We start from the raw sequence: 19,302 nt of genomic DNA, 5'->3' as shown, positions 1-19,302 counted from the left end.
CTTAGCCACAAGCTTTTGTTACATTTTTAATCTGAAGATGAAAAATGCTGTTTGAGCTTACAGTCTGCAGAGCAGGTTATTTACTGTAGCTTTGAAGAGACTTGAAGATTTCTTCACTGGTAACAATTACCTCTTTCAGGAAGAGCTAGAAAAGAAATGTGAATGAGCTAGTCCTAAACAGCAGATATATATGTATTTCTTATCCTAAGCCTTGAAGACAATACTAGTAGTAAAGTGTATTACAAGCTGTCAGTCAAGAGCAGTAGTGTAATTATACACAAGTTCTGGCATTTATCTTCTCATTGTAATAACTGAGGTTCTAACCTAGTTGCAGCCAAAATGAAATGTAATATATTTCTGGTATGGGTAGCTAAGAGCAGACTTACTCCTCCCACATGTGAAACGTGCGTGGTTACTGACACTCCTGCAGTCAGCCGGCAGTGCTAACAAGCCTCCCAGCTGCCAGTGGCCCAATATACATGTCCAAAGATAAACAGGGCCCAAACTATTAATTCCTCTACACAGGAGCAATGCAGGAGGGCAGAGCTCCCAAAAGGAATGCCAGCATTCCCCCTGTTTGGCTGTCCCCATGCAGAAAGGGCAGGGAACAGAATCTGCCTCCCCAGAGGGGAGAGCACCATGACCCTCGTGGGCAAAGTATAGATACTGTGTTTACACTCTCCCCACCCACATAAGATGGTGGATAACCGTCTGGAAAGTCACAGAAAGCCCCCAGCCAAGCTGCTCCAGCACAAGCTACCAGCACCGCTGCAGGCAAATGTTGGCCAAGCTTGGATTGGATTAGATTGCTTTAGTTCAGCTCCTAGAAAGAGATTTAAACAGTATTTGCAGTCACCTGGGCAATGCTAGCACCTGTTATAATTTGTTTGGTGTTGATTTTTTTATCCAATCAATTTCACTTCAAGCTAGGCTTTAGTTCCCAGTTTGCACCAGTTACCACAACTAGCTTAACCCTGCCCCTTTGGATCCTAAAATGCTGGGGGGTATGGAATCACCGTGCTCTGCCATGACATTGCTGGTGTGGACATGTACATGCTTGTAGGAGCAATATCCAGATAACTTTTCAGACAACTACCAGGAATGTAATGAATGCTAATTTTTATCCACAAATTGTCAGCCATTCATTTCCAATGTAATTTCCAATCTTAACTATGGAAAGTGGAATAAAATTTCTGCAAGTGACAGCCAGGATCAACACTAGGAAAGGCCTGCTCCAGGCCTGCAGGGAGATGTCACATACTCCCAGGATGTCCTTAATTGAAGCTGACAATGAGAAAAGAACTGCTCTGGAAAGCATCAAGGACATGAAAATAAATTAAGTATATTAAAAAAAAAAAAAAGAAAAAACTCCACTGCCACTCACAACAAATGAAACTCCTCTGAGCCAAGTCATCCTTGGAATAACATGAAACACTTACTGGGTCTATGCCAAGGAGCTCTTTGTCTCCCTGTGTCCAGGGACTTTAAGGCAACATGAGGGCAAGCAGAGTCTGAGGACCTCTGATTCCCTTCTGCTCTCTGAGCTGCCCTTGCTGCAAGCTTTTGGAATAATAAATGGATCCTCTCTGCCTCCATGAGGAGGAATTTGTCTCTCCTTATGCTAAAATAACACTCCTTCGATTTTTCATTGCAAAGTAAGAAGACATGAAGCAATCTGTTGTACTGACTGCTTTCTGGCAGAGCTGCACATGTAGATTTCTCCCCTGTGGCCCCCTACCAAAAAAATCTTTAGGACATTAATTTGAGAAATATGAAACTGGTTAGAGTGTTGTTCCACCAGGTCAGAAATGAATGTTGTCAGAAATAATTCCCTTGTCCAGTGTTTTCCTGTGTCTGTAATGACTGATTTTGTCTCCATCTTTTGGCTTTGAATCCTCTAGTAATCATTAATCCCCTAGAGTTCACAAGTATTAGTAATTACTGGCTTGCAGTGGTACTTGTTCCACTCACAATCTTTTTTATGACAGTTTTTAACTCCAAAACAAGTTCTTTTGGGTTTCTGTTGTTTGAAAGTGCAAATGTTTTGAATTGACTTGAGACAATCAGGAAAGACACTCAGGATTTGTTCATCCATAATTGTTTTCCCATTTAGGTCTTTAAAATCTGGACTCAGTTTGTAGGATACTGTTGGATGCAGTGCCTTGGCAGGACTGCATTATTTCCTGCTGCAGACTGACAAGTTGCATTACAAGTCTGTAATGCACCAGTTGAAATGCAGTGCAGCCCTACGACTTATTCTTCTGTATTCCCTCAGCAGGTCAGTGCTAGATGCTGTATTTATCACTAGGACTGAGGCTGAGGGGAGTTACCTCAAAGCCTGTTCTCAGTGAAGTACTGTGAGTTACCATTAGTAGAGGCTTTGTTTTCTTCCTTTCTTTTTTTCATGTTTCAAATTCCTGGATGTAGATTCTGTGCCTTGAAATGTGAGTGCCATCTCTTATACTATTTATGTAAACAAAGCAAGTCAAACTGCATTCATTTGATTTGCTCTATCATATCATGTCCATGATAAGATCATGTCATGTATCTTATCAAATGAACACTTACCATAAAATCATAGAATGGCTTGGGTTAGAAAGGATCTTAAGGATCATCTAGTCCCAACCTTCCTGCCATGGCCAGGCACATTTTTCACTAGATCAGGTTGCTCAAAGCCCCATCCAACCTGGCCTTGAACACTTGCAGGAACAGGGTGTGTCTCACCACCCTCACAGTGGAGAATTTTGAGTATCTAATCTGAGCATACCCTGCCAGTTTAAAGCCATTACCCCTTATCCTATCCCTATATGCCCCTGTAAGATGTTCCTCTGCAGCTTAATCATGATGATACTGTTAGATGTGAAATTGTATCATATTCTATTATATAACTTCATCTTCCACTGCATTGCTACCAGGATGAGATTCCTTGTGTTCTTTCATTCTAATTATTAGCCTTTAATACAAAACCAGAATAGTCTGCATCCTGGTGAATACAGTTCCAACTTTCCAATTCTACCATGTTATATTATTTTTACATTTTTGTACCCTTTTTCTTGGTACCCTTTTTCTTTCAACATTGGTCATTAAAAGAGTTACAGTTTATGGCTATGCACTCTTCACCTTCCAGTGTCTTTAAAAACATGCCTGAGGGGAATTCCACTGTATCAACAAAACATGATTTAACTTATACAGAAAATTTTTCCTAATCACTCAACATGCATCTTGTTTAACAAATTCCTAAACAAAAGTGAGAAACAAGCTCTTACGATGTGACTTCCAAGATGCGTTGGCATACTAGCAGATTCACAGGAAAAATGAAATAACAGCATTTTAGAAATTCCATGTGAAATTCCTTGATGAACTTTTGGATGCATTTTATCCTCATAGAATGAAAAACTTGCTTTCCACTCTCTTCACTTTGTTTTGTGAGTGAGGGTGATGTCTTACAAGGCCTCCTCTCTCCACTTGCAATTCAGGACACTACTTTTAATGTACATGATGAGTTGCAGTTCCCTGAGGTGCCACCTCTGCCCTCGAGCACGACTGTATCACTCAGTATGCAGTTATATTGATCCATTTCTATGTCTAGAAAGCAGAGCACAAGAAGGAAAGCATTTTGATGCAGGAGACATGTAAAATTTCCTTCCTAACTTGACTGGCCCCAGCCTGAAACTGTTAACCTACAGGGCAAACTTATTTGTACTTGCCTTCTCCTTTGAAAGTCAGGGAAAGTTCAGTGGCCAAATGAGTGAAAACCAATCATCAGTCAGCTCAGCAGTGGTGTCTGCTCAGCATGGAGCAGACAGTACTAAATCCAAGTATGATACTGGCTTCATTGAGCAGGTAATGGAGATTACTGTGGAAAACAGTATTTTCAGTTGAACGCATGTTTTCGTTTACAGTAAATTGTGGGTTTCTCATCTTACTAGAGTAGGTACAGTGGAAATAAAAGAAGTCATCAAACCAACTGGCAAGGCAGAATGGGAGGATCAATCATCCTTTTAATTACTAGAAGAGATTAAGACACTGAATCTTACAACTGTGTGGACTGGGGGTAATTCCATAACAGTCAATAGCAAAGTGCTTGAGAATCTGAAAAAAGAGCAATGATAAATAATAACAGTGTAAAAATAATATGTAGCTTAGGTTAAGATAGCTTGACTATGCCATAATATAATAGCAAGGAAACTTACAGGACTTTCAAAGATGGGAAATTTGGCACAAATTAGAAGGAAACCTTTCATGTTAATATCACATATATCTCATTCATGGTAGCATTCATAGTGAAGGGCCATAGATGCTGTTTATGAAGCATCTAATGCCAGCCACTTAGAAGCAGAACAGCAGACCGAGAAGACTTCTTACCTCTTCTGCTGTATAAATTCATATGATCTTTTACTGCTGAAGCTGCAGCAGAAGTTATTCCAAGTTGCAGCTAAATAATTGCTCGTGTCATTTCCAGCACTAGAAAAGTCTCTTAAATGAAACCAAGTTAGTGAAAGAGGATACAATAGTTTAACATTTTTGCTTGGTTGGAGATGTAATCTCAGGGCAATTGTCTGTCAACATGTATTTAGGTTACTTCCAAGTCTGTTACCTGTTTCATTTTCTTGGCCAGGGTGATGAAGCTGATGAAAAAGAAAACAATTGCAGTTGCATAAACTGTTTCATTTACTATTATATAAAAAAACCCTCTTTTCCCCCCTTTGCAAACGGGATTGTTGTTGTATTAAGGCATTTCAAAATGAATCAAGAGATTGGGGGATGAAAGAAAGTCAACAATTATAGATCTGGCTCTCTTCCCTTCCTCCCTCCCAGCTGAATCTCTCTGAGTGCAAAATGGAAATAGAACAAGCTATGTCTTTGGGACTTTCACCGCATTTGCTTCATCTCTTTTGCCCTGCATACAATATGTCTCTCTCTCTCGGACTAGCTCTGTTTTCGTCAGTCCTTACCTTCCCATGCCCACTGGCAAGAGATGCTGCAGTGATGGGGTAGAGCAGGAGATAGACAGCGATCAGTGGACTGATTCCCAGGCAAGTCCCTAAATCGCTCCTCACACACACTTTCACAAGCAGGGGTGTATGTGAGGGGTGGTGAGGTGTATGCACTGGGAGTACCAGATAGCACATTTGCTTGAAAGAGGTGTCACATTAGGAAGAGGGCTGTGAAATGAACAGTATTTATTTGATATCATTTGGGAGTCGTGTCCTTCACTGCAGGCTGAGCAGACACTCTTACTGGCCTGACTAGTGCCTCATTTTTACTTTTTTGCCTCTGAACTTCCCCCTGCTTTTAAAGGAAAAAAGCAGTGCTTCAGAGCAAGAATCAGCCAAATGCTTTCACACAGAAAGGATAGTATTCTTTTCTATTTTAGCAAACCCAAGCTGATCTGGGAGTACATTTTTTTGGCCAACAGAAAGTCCTCATATCTAAATTAATTTTTAATATGACCAGCAGCATTCAAAATAATAGGTGTTCCCACACAAAGATGAGGACATCTTTACTCTTCAGGTATATAACTTGAGCTTGTGTGCAGCAGAAAAGTTGCCAAGGACATAAATGAACAGACCAGCAAAAATTAGCCCTTGGTAAAGATTGCACTGAAGAAAAAGTAGTAGAAGCAAAATCAAAGAAACACAGGAATTTGAGATCTTACAGATGTTGAGTATTTCATAGCTGCAACATTTCATCTTCCTTCTAAAACCAAATGCGGAGTTGCATCCTTTATATCCAACACCCAATGGAGCAAAGGAGGCTTACCATTGGGAAAATAACCAAATAGTGTCTTGGGCTATCTGGATTCTATTCAAGGTTTTAACCTCTTGTCCAAGACTTTCTCCACTGATAGTCAGATGCCAAATGAGATTGGATCATATGCACCAATTCACTTTTAATTTTGTAGGATTGCTGCCTCTGCTGTCCATGGAGAAGTTTAAATACTGGTGTTTTACAGGATAAACTACAGGATGGGATATTTTACAGCCAGGTATTTCCTGCAGGGCCTTCTTTCCTTTCTTACTTTAATTCACTTTTTTATTTTTCTTTTCCTCAAATCTCTATTATAGACTTTAAGAGGAACCTACCTTTACTATAGAGAAATTCCTTCCAAGAGCTTCTGGCAAAACAAACCACAAAAATACCAAGAAACAGAAATTACACAACGAAATAGTATGAATTATGGATATCTATCCATGATTAATATCCATGATATATATGAATAGAAAAGCCAACTCTTCAGCCTCTGTCCTAACGTCTTTTACAAACACATACCATAGTTTGTATATGCTGTTTTTAGGGTATTTCTGGTTCTTTCTGAAGTCAATAATACCATTTCTATTCACTGCAGAGAGACCAAGAAGTAGAGCATAGAATTGCATGCCTCTAGATATTACTAGATCTAAAGGCAATGTTTAGACATAGAATGTTTGATGCTTCTTCCTCACAGAACTTTTTCCTATTTATTTATGTACATTCAAGAGCAGCCTAATGGTTTTAGACAGAGCAGAGGCTTGGCCCTTGCCCAGAGACTGTATCTGCTGGTTTTAGATACAGAAGAGTAGGGCACTAAAAAATGAAAGGGGGAGTATGAAATGAAGTGTAAGGACACTTATATCAGCAGAGCCATGTGGGCAGGTAGGTATGTGCTATTCACCGTGATTATTTGTAATCCAACATACGTCATTTGGATTACACATAATTCATATTATACGACAGGCTCTCATTCTGTTGCCTTTCTTCTCATAATGACACAACTTCATTTGAAGTTATTTTAAATTAAATTAAAATGTCTGTTCAGCCGAGAAGAGCACTGGACTCTCAGTCAAAGCAATCCCCAACTGAATTATCAGAACTCGTATCTATGCAGTCAAAAATGTTTTTCAATACTGATGAATCAGTCTAAAGATTAAAAGTCAAAGGACAAATTGTTCAGCATAGTTTTACAATGTCCATATCATACTTTTCCAAGATTAGAAGGTTGTTTCTGAAGCACATACTTAGGATAACAATAAAGCAAAGTGCAATCTATTGAAATCCTTCTCACACCTTTAAGTTCAATATGACTTTTAGAATGGAAATAAGTTTTTTAAGGAAGATACACTACTACAGTGGCACACGTCAACAAAAAGCTAGCTCAGAGACAAAACTGCAACAATTTTCTTAATTTTATATAAAAATTTGTACATCAAGTTGACTATAAGAGCATCTCTGTACAAGATCTGAGTCTGTCTACTCTAGCCAGAGGGTCAGCTGTTTTCTTTCTAAAGCTACGCCACCCTCTTCCTTCCATGTAACTTGGTCTGTAATATCTCTGTTATTGACGAAGATGTTCAAATCTTCACACATGGACCACAGGAGAGAAAAACAGGAAAAGAAACTAAAGCTAATCACAAGATATGGAGTGGCTCAAAACAAAACTGTCTTTGTACTGTCTTTGTAACAAAGTTGTTAATGTAAAAGCACAGTGAACTCTGTTTCCATCCCCCAGTCCTTCCTTCTTAATTTTCCAATTGTCCATTGTTCCAGTGCAGGACAGGTATCTGAATTGCTGATATTCTGGGGATATTTCACCTAGATTACAAAGGAATGCTTCTGACTACGTGGAACATTTTGGTAGTGCCGTTTTATCTATACCAGGTAAAAACCTCCAAATGTTCAAGACAGAGAAATAGAAAGGCCTTTTTCTGCTTTGCCAAGATGGAGTTTGGTTTTCTTATCTTCCTGTAAGAGACAGCTGCACATTTAGTACTGGAGAGCCTTGCCTTCAGGCAGACTCACTGGAGTTTAACATGCTGCACAAGCTGTTCCCTATTGTCCTGTGGCACTATTTTGGCACACACTCATCTGAGACTCCCAGATTCACATGAACCATTTTAACAAGCAGCCCAGTTTTTCAAGTGCTTCCTAGTGAACTCAAGCATCCAATTCAGCACTGAATCTCCAGGAAAAAAATTAAATAATAACCCCACCCCCAACAAACAAAAAACCAAACAAAACCAAAAAAAAACCCCAACCAAAACCAAAACATCCAACCACCAAACCAGTAAAATTGTAATTTAATTTACGAGAAAATGTAAGTAGTAGAAAGAAAAATCAGTACATGCTTTTCAGGGTTATCCTGAAAGCTTGTATGTATTATGTGCTGCAGCTCTTCACTCCTGGCATCCTACAAAATTAAACCTTGTGTTAAACCCTTGACTAGATCTAGGCTTGCAGGCTTGCAGCCTCATTTTAACAGAAATATTCTGGTTATGCTCCTCTGATCATTTGGATCATTGCCATTGCCACACTGAGCTAGGTGTCTGCGTTCACCTTGTGCCAGCCCTTTCCTGCAGTGTAGTAAGACTCAGGACTTTTTGTCTCCTGAAATATACTGAAAAAGTCCTGAAGAAAAAGGGAGTTGTTATGTTGCTCCAGTTCATGCACGTGACCAGCAGTGGTGTCCAAGCAGATTCTCTCTGTGGCCTAGCGCCTTTTATCTGATGAGTGTAAATGCAGGGCTCTGTCATTCCTCTAGAAAATAAAATTTAGCACTAATCCCACAGCCTCACCCAGGGCAGAGCACCCAGTGTAGCAGGGATTAGAGTGGTTCTTCCAAGCAGTGCTGATCCCACATTCAGCCCTATATCTCAGCCCCTCTGAGTAGCTAAATGGGCTCCTGTCTGTCCCAGTAAGGGATAGTCTGGTCATACTCTTTGCTAGTCAAGGGAACTAGCTCAATTCAGACAGACCATCGTTTCTACTGTCTCTGAGTTGCTTCTGCAACACTAAATATGATGTCTTCTCAAAGCATTTGGATTTCTCTTTTGTGGTCAGTAAAGCCCCTCACACTTCAGTGCCTTTTATCAGGAGAAAATTTATAAAATTCACCTTCTCAGGTGTTTTCCAGCACAGGTTCACAGCTTTAGTAGTGTCAGAAATCATTGTAGCAAGGGAAAGAAAGTGCTTTTATTCAGCAAATCACTAAAGCCGCTGTCCGCCTGGGAACAGCATGAGCTAGTCTCTTAAATACAGTTCTAAATCCCTTGATCTGCTGGGATTTACGACCTCACCCAGAAAGAAAGAGGTGAAGCCAGGCAATGACCAGGGAGCAGAGGAAATGGCCTCAACTGCTCTGAATAAAAGCGCTGGGAAGAGAGTGGTCAAAGGAGGTGATGGCTAAAGGAACTTGCTTTCTAAGGTGAGGCGTGATGACTAAGATTTCTGTATTTATGCTGTGGAGAATGGATGTATCTAAAAATATTTCCCTGGTTGGGCAGTTAATGAAGAAATCTGGTTGGCTTTGTTTAGTTTATTTTTGGCACCCTCATGACTCAATGACAGATGTATAACACCTCTGATTCAATCTCCTCTTCCATGTGTAGCCTCTTGTGTCCATCTCCCATCAATGTAAGAGCAGCCAGGACCAGACCTGTGTTTACGCCTGTCCCCAGAGCTGTGTGATTATTTTGACAACTTATGTAATGGAATTCCAAAAGTTGTGAGTTAAGTAACCCAGCAGTGTTGGAAATACGGCTCTGAGGGATTTTTATATCAGATTATGATTTACCTTCCTGTTCCAGAATGTGGAAAGCATGCTGCTTTCCTGAGCTGCCTATCTTGAAAAGGTACTTTTGCTATCTCATGAGGACAAGCTTCCATTGTCTTACTCTGTGGCAGCTTCATTGCTCATTTATAAATAGGAACAGATGTTTCACTTTCATACCAATGAAGAACAGGTGTGGAGAATAAAATTATTTCCTCCTGATTTAGTATTGTTTTTCTTTCTTCACACTAGCTTCACTGTGAAGATAATCCACTCTACTGTTGGCCAGTCACTGAGACTGGAGTGGAAAAGCCAGTCTGTGCTCCCTCCTGTCCATGTTGCCCTGAGGACATCTGGATTTAACTCTCCTGTTCTCGTGCCCAGAAGTACAGAACAGATGAGTCTGCAGCTGTATGAAGGTGGCAGTGAGGGAACCCTAATCAGTGGGTCTGGTACGCATAGAGTGGCAAGGTACTGTCCTGTTTTAGACTTGGGCTGATAGATTTGAAGTATTTTGAGTATAGGTAGCCACAGCTGTTGGCTCTAAGTGCAGCACATTGCTTGGATGGAAACTGGGTGTTCATTTTCAGAGGGATCCCTGTACTATGCTATTGCAATTAGTTTTCCAGTTAAACAGGTTAATAGTTTACTCAGGATTCAGCAGTACCTTCTGAAATGCTAGAAATGGTTCTATCATATTACATCTAGTTGGACTTTATTCTTTCATCAGGAGTGGCTTTAATGGTTGTCGAATTGCACAGAAAGAGCATTAGAGCAATTAGAGCATTTCACATATGGAAAAATGAGCTAGTATAAAAAATAGACTGATATGAATTTATTACCACAGAAAGATTTTGAAAAGTGACCTTCAGCTAAATAATCTCGAAGTTGTAGGAACGAGGCCCCAAGTTTCGAATGCTGTTTTGTTTGGGAGATTGCCCAGCACGTGCCTGATAACTTTTGTGTTTTAGGTACATCCTTCAGGAGTTCTTTTTTCCAAAAAAAACCCCAACAGGCTAAAAGGACAGGCTCTTACTGCATCTATGTGACCTCTCCTGTAACTCATGTTCTCCTATAAACAGCAGAATTATAATGTTTCCCTGCCATCCCATTCTGAATTTAGGTGTTTAATCGTGCTAATACTTTAGGTGCACTCAGTCATTCTCGTTCCCATATGTACTTTTTATGAAGTGAACTATGGTACTTCTTTTTACCTAGCTGTTTTTAGAGCCAGACTCCAACATTTCATTACTACATAACTTGAACTGCGCCATTGCTTGTGCTTGATATCTGCAAGTTATTTTGCTGTAATGAAGAAGGAACGTATTCTATTAAAATTCTCAAAAACCTGATGTACACAGGAATCATTTACTGTAGGAACCCAGAATGTAGAGAATATTTCTCTGCCTGTTTTGAAGGGTTTTTACCCCCCTGAACAACACTGTTTTGACCTTCATCCATGGAGAAAATTGCCAGCTATCAGACAAGAACTAGAAAATACAGTGGTGTGAATTAGGTGATAGACTACTATGTAAGATTGTCACAGGGTGAAAAATTTACAGGTTTTGGGCTTCTCTTTGTAGTAAATAGGTAAGAGCAAAAAACATCAAAATGGAGGATTGTTGTTGTTCTCCAAACCTTCTCCTTCTTCTAGTACTCCATATTCTGCAGTAAAAGTAATTTGGGATGATTGGACAAAAAATTTCGCAGTTCCTGGCTGTGTTACTGAATAATTGGTGGAAAAGTAAAAATAATGTACGTTTTTAGTAACCATTGGTTAAATTATCTTTAAAAGGCTGTGTAAATCTTGATAATTGGGCTTTCTCCTGCATTCTCTGCTCTTTGCTGTGTCTGGGTGATGCTAGTGACTCTGTTTCTCTGATAAGACTTAATAAACAACTATCTAGCAGCAGTGAAGGCTGAAAGTCTCTGTTTGTCTCTCGAACTAACTCCTGGCAAGGACTTTAAAAACTCCCATCAGGAGAGATTTGATTTACGCCACGGGCTGTGGCAATTTACAAGACAATATATAGGCACCCAAAGTTTAGCTGTTCAGAGCCTCAGTACTTATTCTGGTGCTATCTAAGAGAAGTGCTGCACTTCCTAGCATAGGACTGTGAGGTTCCAGTTCACACTTTGCTGACACTGTTCCTGTTGTGATCATTTTTACAAAGCAGTGAGAGCGAGCAACTTACTCAGTTGCTTTCTTATGTCATCTGAAGCAGTTTTCCTCAATTCTGTTATGCCATGGCTGCCTTTGTTCAATCTCTGAGTCCTGGCCAACAATATACCTGTACAGTACTTATTGTCAAGGTCTTAATTTTGTCATTTTTTGTGTGTTTTCCAGTAGGCAGTGTTAGTGCTTCTTGCATGAGCTTTCAGGAGGGAGCACTTGCAGAAGCGAGTTGTTTAGTGGGGATGCTTAGAAGTCTTTGACCATGCCCAGGGCTAAAGTATTGTCTTTAGTGGCAGTTTCTGACTGGTGAGCAGTACAGTGATTAAGCTCTCATTCGTTAGGGAGCAGTTAATAGGAAGAGCCTGCAGGCTTTTTATATCAGACAACACAGGAGGTAGTACAGCTTGCCCTGGCATGAAATGCTGGGTTCCAAGCTGGCAAAGCGTGCTGTTCCTCTGGATTAGCAAATCAGAAATATCATAAGTAGATTAATTTTCTACTGGGAGAGGAAGGATGTCAAATCAAGAAAGACTCATGTTCATATTGACCAGATAAGAGGACACTGAATGAGAATATAAAGGCAATTTACATTTCATAGAAGCAACATGTCTTGCGCTGCTTTAAAGAAATAATGAAATGACTTGACATGCCATTTTTTTCTAAAGTCATGCTAATGGTGATTAGAACCATGCTTATTTTTCGTATTCTGCAAGTTTCAGTGCAAAAAGAATGAGTTTGCCATAAGTATATTGACAGTTATTAGAAAAACATTCACAATTCAGGAGACCTGAATACCGTAACCTCTTAACAAAAAATCAAATCCAGTGCTCCCATAAGATATTCTCCTGTTCTTACTATGCCTGGGTGCAAGACAGATATTACAAGACTTCCGTTTCCGTGACGAGAAGGTTACTGGATTAGTATTTAACCTCATCCCAATATCCTTCAATGGATAACTTTCTGTCAAAAAGAAGGGTATAAGAGCTCCCATTAACATTATAAACAGAGGAGTCAACATCCTTTGAGCCATTTGTAAAATTGGTGCAGCGATGTGACTTTTGAATTACTATGTCTTTCCGTAGTATGTATGTGGCAGCATCATGGATGTCACACCACTACTGGCATCTTACAGCTCAGAAGATGAAAACTTGTGCTGAGATTAGATACTTTTATGCAAGGTACTTAAAAACAAGCGAGCCAATGACAGCTCCAAATTCTTAAGTAGTGTCAACTGAAGACAAGGCAAAAAAATGTTATATTGTACAATAAAACAGAGCATAGCCTTGGAGTTTGACTACATGTTAACTATTCCTGGAAACATTTCTTCATCCTGGAAGCATCTTAGATTTAAGATTGAAATCTCTGTCCCTACTCCATCTCTAATGGAAGATTTGCAAAACTTTGCATGGCCACAGAACAGATATTTAGCTCACTGCAGGACTAGCAGTTTTTTCTCAAACCCTAGTTATTTCCTTTGCTACAGTTTTGGTCTTCAGTGTAGGCTGGCTTTGGTGTCAAGGAAGAAGCTGTCATTCCTCACAATGAAAGTCACAGACTTCCTGGTTATAGGACCAAAAACTTACCATCCCTTGAGGAAAGTCCTCACCCTTAAAAGGGAGATTCCTGACAGAGCACCAGGATACCACATGGGTGCTAACAGTGGTGAGGCAGGGCTAGCGTCTAGCTGGGAAGTCAGTCCAGAGTTTGAGAGTCCTTGGCCAAGCATAGACTATGACAGAGCTTGAAAAAGGGAGTAAGGGAAAAACCCAACCTGACCCTAAAAAGGCCCCAGCAGGTAGGGATGGATGGGGATCTGAGGTGAGGCTGGTCAGGGCCTTAAAGGCCAGATAATGCACTCAGGAGCTGACATAGAGGTGAAAAAAGGGCTTTTGTGTCTTGCAAAGTATTGAAATGGCTAGTGTGTGTTATAGCATGGCACGGCAAATCAGGTGAGACTCAACATTTCTAACAGTGCTATGAGGTCTTGAACGAGGAGGACTTTCTTTGAGGAAGAATAAGAAGAGAAGCTTTGCCAAAATTATTATGATCAGCAGCAATGGCTTCAAAACAAGGAAGGTAAAAAATTGCAAATAAGAATGTGCTTAGCAAGAGATTCACTTAAGAAACTCAAAGTACCTTTAGCCAGGCAGCACCTGCCAAGATCTAAATTATAGATGAGATACACACCAAAGATAACAAAAAGCAAGGATAGTAAAAGACATGATACGCAAATTACTTAGTTAAACTGTTTGAAAAATATATGATAGTTATAGCATGGTTATTGTATATATGGAACAACATTGCAAAAGGATTCAGCTCCCTAATGACACTGTGACTTGGGAACCTAGCACTCCCACTTTAGTGATAATTTGTGGTGGGTTGGACACAGCTGCATAGGGACACTCAAGCCAGTTCTGAATAGTGTGGTGGTCAGAGTCACCTGCCTAATATGCTCTATTAGTTAACGTTGCTGTATTTGTTATTTTTATTATTATTATTATTACACATGGTGTATTAGTTAAAACAGTAATATGTTTCAAATTAACTACTTGATTATGGCATAACAATGCAGCCAGGAGAGATGTGTCAGAGTGAAAATAAGAATTCAGGATTCCCTCTTTGTAGCCTTGTGATCTTTGTAGATCTAGAAATCGCCATGAAGTGTGGTTTGGCTTTGATTCTGTAGGAAAGTACAAAGAGTTGGATACAGCAGCTGAGAAACTGACTTCCCAGCTTTGGTACCAACTCTGCTTTTCCTATCAGTGAAGCTGAAAAGTGTGTAAATTCACACCACAATTTCTGTTGGGCTGCAGAAATGTCTGGATTGGCCGAGCGCTGCTCACAGGGTATGTCTCATCAGGGAGCCTGGGAAGTTGTGAGGATGTTGAAAGCATGTGGAAGACATAACTACTGCAGAGCTTCTGTGAGTACACCACATAACTAGAGACATCTCTTCTGTGGAGAAGAACACTTTTAAATCTCTAGAGTATGTTAAGACTTCAGGGCCACAGGAAAAAAGGCTCCACAGGTACAGTAAGACCTGTTGAATTCTATGTGTGGGGGACACCTTTTGGGGAACTATACTGCACACACTGTGTTAACAACATGACCTGGAGAGGAGGGAATTGTTAGGCTCTTGCTACATGTGGGAAGAAAGGACTACATGGATCATTTCTTTTAAAGGAGCTCTCTGGGGGCTGTGATTTCTAACACCCAAATGCAGTAGCTGAGGGAAGAAGAGGAAAACAGATCCTGCATGATCCTGAGGGTCCTTATTTGACCTTTGCTGCCTGCCTAAGAGTTGAATTGTGTGCTTCGCTGACAATCTGAACAGCAGAAGATGAGTACTGAGTTTGTTTGTGTGGCTGAGAAGGGGCTGAGGAGACTCTTTGCTGGTGCAGGTCACTATCCAGAGGGGAGGAGGATCTCTGAATAGAGGTGAATGCCACAGAGGTACAGGGGATTTTTCCTTCTTGCCAACAAACCTGACTTGCTGATTATTAGAATGGCTGTGGAGTAGCACTGAATGTGCTCCTTTGGAAAAGGTGAAACAGGGGCTTCCTCAAGAGATCAAAATAACCTATTGCCCTTGTCTGTACTTTATGTTCCTCTTGAACACTACCCTCCCTCTTACACTAGACCAGCTGAGGGAAATGTTAACCCTGAATCCAAATGGGTAGCGAGAAGACCTTCTGGAGGCAGAGCTTTGGATTTGTACAGTTGTTGCCATGCTAAGGCTTATTGTTAGATTCTTTAGACACTCTTACAGCACAATAAGTACAGAGATATTTGGAGATGCAGAAGAATATTTTCTGTATGGTAGGAGGAAAGATATATACTCATAGCATCAAGTCAATTTTTCTGTACTGTCTAAACCAAGATGTATTCTAGGCTGAAAGGATGCATTGATGTTTAATTCGGTCAGAGTATATCCCATTTCTTATATATCCTTGTGTTAAAGATCATTATTATTGGTAACACAGGTTAGTCTTTCAAAATTTAAACACAGATATAAAAACTTTAACAGAAGTGCAGGAAGTTCGTCTCAGGTATAGCCTGTACTATTGTAACACTATGAAATAAAGAGGGAATGGTGAGATCAGATCAGAAATTAGAGATATCATCTGTACTGTAATTTGCTGCTGACATCAGCTGGCAGGGAGATAATCATTAACAGGATGAATGCAATAAAGATTATACCATTTATATGCTACTTTATTACTCTTCCCCTAGTGTGACAACCTTTAACCAATTTCCACTGGTGAAGACCAATTTAGATAAAAGAGGAAGATTGCAGGAAATATTCTGAGGCAAGGGTCTATTTCTTTTTCAATCCACTTTCTTCTTACCAATCACTGATTTTGCAGTCCAAGGGCTTGCACAAGTTTCATTCACATCACTCATTTTATAGCCACTTTCTTTGTGGTCATGGCCTGGTGTAGAGGCCAGCCTTCTTATCGTCCATCATGGGTTAATCTTAAAACCTGGAATCCTGATCATAGTGGTGTGAAAGGGTCAGAAAAGGAATTACAGGTATATTTTTGCATGTGTTTCCACAGACCTCAGAGAAAAATACTCTCCTTATCTTCAAAGGGGTTATTAGCACCTCCTAGGCTTCCATATCTTTAGTAGGTATTCCAGATGGACTCATACTGAGATCTCATTGAAATAGGCAGCACTGTGACCTTGCTGGGAAAGATCCAGGCCCTTTGAACACCAAAGGGGAGCCAACACCTGATGGTGCATTGTCAAGAAGATACTTTTTTAATTGTCGAAATGCCAGGAATCCATTTTGCCAAGGGTCCTGTGTCACAAAGGACTGAGCAGAGTTCTTGTGTATCCCCAGATATTGCCAGTTGAAGACACTGGGTTTCCCAATAGTGCAGAGGCAGAAGTGGTTAATGCTGTGCCCAATACCAGTCTAGACCTGGTGGTCATGTAAGATACAAACTTCTAAGAGAGTGAGTCTGAAGGCCTACTGTTACAATAGCAAAAATGTTACAATTCTAATACTGGACTGAGTGGATTTCATCACCCTCCAAAGTGAAACTTTATATATGGAATTCTCTTGAAGATAGTAATTGCTGCTAATCTGCAGACATACAAATGAGGTGAGAATTTTTCCGAGAACTCTGAAAGGCCCAGTAAAAGAAAGATGCTTTTGTCACAGATAATGCCTCTTCCTTCAGGTTATGACAGCAAGCATGTCCTCAAGCAGCCCTCTGTGGCATACAGTGGTGGTGACATAGTGGCATATTCTGGTAGTCTATGTGGCAGTGCATACTTAGCTGTTGGATCTCTTGTGGGTGGACTACACAGCCATACCCCTGGAGGCAGATTAGCAAGAAGGATTTGTAATAATTATTGTGACCACAAGTATGAAGGATGGCATTGAGTATTCCTTACTGTTCATGCACAATAGAGCTGTCACAGATATTTTTTGGTCAGTACACTTTGAATATTATGTATCTTGCTATAAGCACAAATATTCCTACATGAATATTTAAGAAACTGTTTTCCTTTGGTATTGTATGACATTTGCATAATTATCACTGAGATTTGTGGCAGATTCAAGCTGTCAAGCCTATTTACATTGCAGTGGAAAAGTATTTACTGATCCATACAAATGTTACATTTGCATCTGTGACAGAAAATGCATACCTTTTCAGTTTGTTAATGAGAAGAATTATACATCTGTTTAAAACTTTGTCAAAGGCAGAACCAGCATTTTCCGTACCCCATTAATATATGGAAATGCTTTTTTCCCCTTGGAATTTCAGTTAACTCTGAGAACATGTTGTTGAGGAAATTGAGTGGTGCCAGAATTTATATGAAGTATTAGACCCCAGGCTTCTGAGCCGTTGACTTATAATAGTCACGGTCTTATTTGGCTGGCCAGGTAACAAGTACAGCCTTAATACAGGATTTAAAACTAGAGGAACAAAATAAATGGGACATTGTCCTGTTCCTTAAGGAGCTAAATATTTGGGGCCTCAAAAACAGTGTCTGAGAGAGGAGGTGCTGAGTACCTGACCAGATTTAGTACCAGGACACTCAGCTCTCCATTGCAGTTGTTAAACCCCTGACTGATAAATGAGATGCAAACCTGTGCAGAGTAGCTCAGGTCCTGTTAGGCATATTAGCTGAGCCTCAACAGAGATCAAATGAAGCAGCATTGGTCCAAAGCTGGCTTTGAGGAACCATAATCTCAAACCTGGAGGAGCATGGTGGAGCTGTACACAAAGGGCTCTTCAGAAGTCAGAAGAAGTCCAGATGGATGTGGTACATCTGGGTTGGAGCTGGCCATGCCAGCTGTCAGCTGGTTTGGTGCAGAGAGACTCAGTCTTTGGCCTGTGCTCTTGTGCTAACTGCGCAGGAGAAGAAATCAGAGGACTTGGTTCCCTGTCAGTCCAAAGAAAGAAGCAGTGGGGCACTGGCTGCAAATGAGTCGTCTTGTCCTGCTGGATGCAGAATGAAAAGAATGCACTCTGTAATTACAAAAAGAAACTGAACTACAAGAATTAGCCTGAAGAGGCTCTTGCAAGACTTTTAAAAAAATAATTTAATACATTTATTCCAATTAGACATCAAGTTTGTGTTTGTTCTGGAAAGTCCAGTGGTAGAAAATGATGGAGAGCCCAAATATACAATGTTAATACACTGTTAGTTTTCCTAGAATGCTGCTGTACTTGTTCTAATATAGACTTGCCAAAATTTGACATTTAAATACTGTGCTACAGTCATAATAAACAAACAAAGTAAATTTGGAGATACACAATGCTTTGAGTCCCCAAGTTAATGCTGTATGCATATACATGTAGCACATTTTCTTTTTTTAATAATTTAGGTTCAGACCTTTTCAGCAGAATTTTAACTCGTTGTAAGTTAGCAAATTTCTATCAAAATTTGTCATGGAGAATCCTATACAAATTTATAGAATATGTATATTTATAACTGCTCTAGAATGCTTAAAACAAAATACTTGATTACAAAGATTGCAAAAATATAAAGATCTGAAAATAGTAAGTAATGATTTTGAGCTTAGGTTCTATGATTATTATCTCTCTGTCAATGAGTGAAATGTTTATAATCTACTACTAAAATAGACCAATTAAGTTTTACTTCAAGGAGTATGTTGCATTAATTCCACAGCATTTTTCTTATTTCCACTTAATTTAGTGAATACCGTTATTTAATCTTCCCAGCTTCTCATCTACTCATAATACTTCATAGAAACAATTCAATGAACTGACCTTGCACCTAAAAACCAAAACCAAGAAGGTTCTGTTGACTTTTCAAGATCCAAAAATTCTCTTTCCCACTTCTCTGAGTGGGTCAGAGTCCAGCAGCATATGAGCCAAAGCACAAATCCCAGGCTGCCTTCTTTTGCTGAAGTGCTCTATCACCCTACTGATTGAAAGTAATTAGTATATTTACAGTCTCTCACTTCTTACAACTTCGACTTTTTATATCAGCCCAAGTTGTGGCTAGGATATTATAGTGATGATCTCATGCAGGCGCAATATGGATGTGCCAGAATATGATATTTAGGGTATAATTCAGGCACCATTGACAAGTTACTAATTTTAAATGTCAGCAG

The 19,302-nt window shown here is 39.9% G+C and overlaps 1 long non-coding RNA gene across 1 annotated transcript in view; it reads left to right on the top strand.

Moving 5' to 3' along the window:
- Window positions 1-9,076: 9,076 nt before the first annotated feature.
- Window positions 9,077-19,302, top strand: part of LOC108447287 — a 23,874-nt gene continuing 13,648 nt past the window's right edge. Inside the window, exons 1-2 of the long non-coding RNA XR_001862759.1 lie at window positions 9,077-9,181; window positions 9,779-9,997. This is a non-coding gene — a long non-coding RNA (uncharacterized LOC108447287). The remainder of the gene's footprint in view (window positions 9,182-9,778; window positions 9,998-19,302) is intronic.

Source organism: Corvus brachyrhynchos, unplaced genomic scaffold, assembly GCF_000691975.1.
Source record: "Corvus brachyrhynchos isolate BGI_N302 unplaced genomic scaffold, ASM69197v1 scaffold175, whole genome shotgun sequence".
NCBI lineage: Eukaryota > Metazoa > Chordata > Aves > Passeriformes > Corvidae > Corvus > Corvus brachyrhynchos.
The sequence above is the reverse complement of the archived record's forward strand: the minus strand, read 5'-3'. Positions and strand labels throughout refer to the sequence as shown.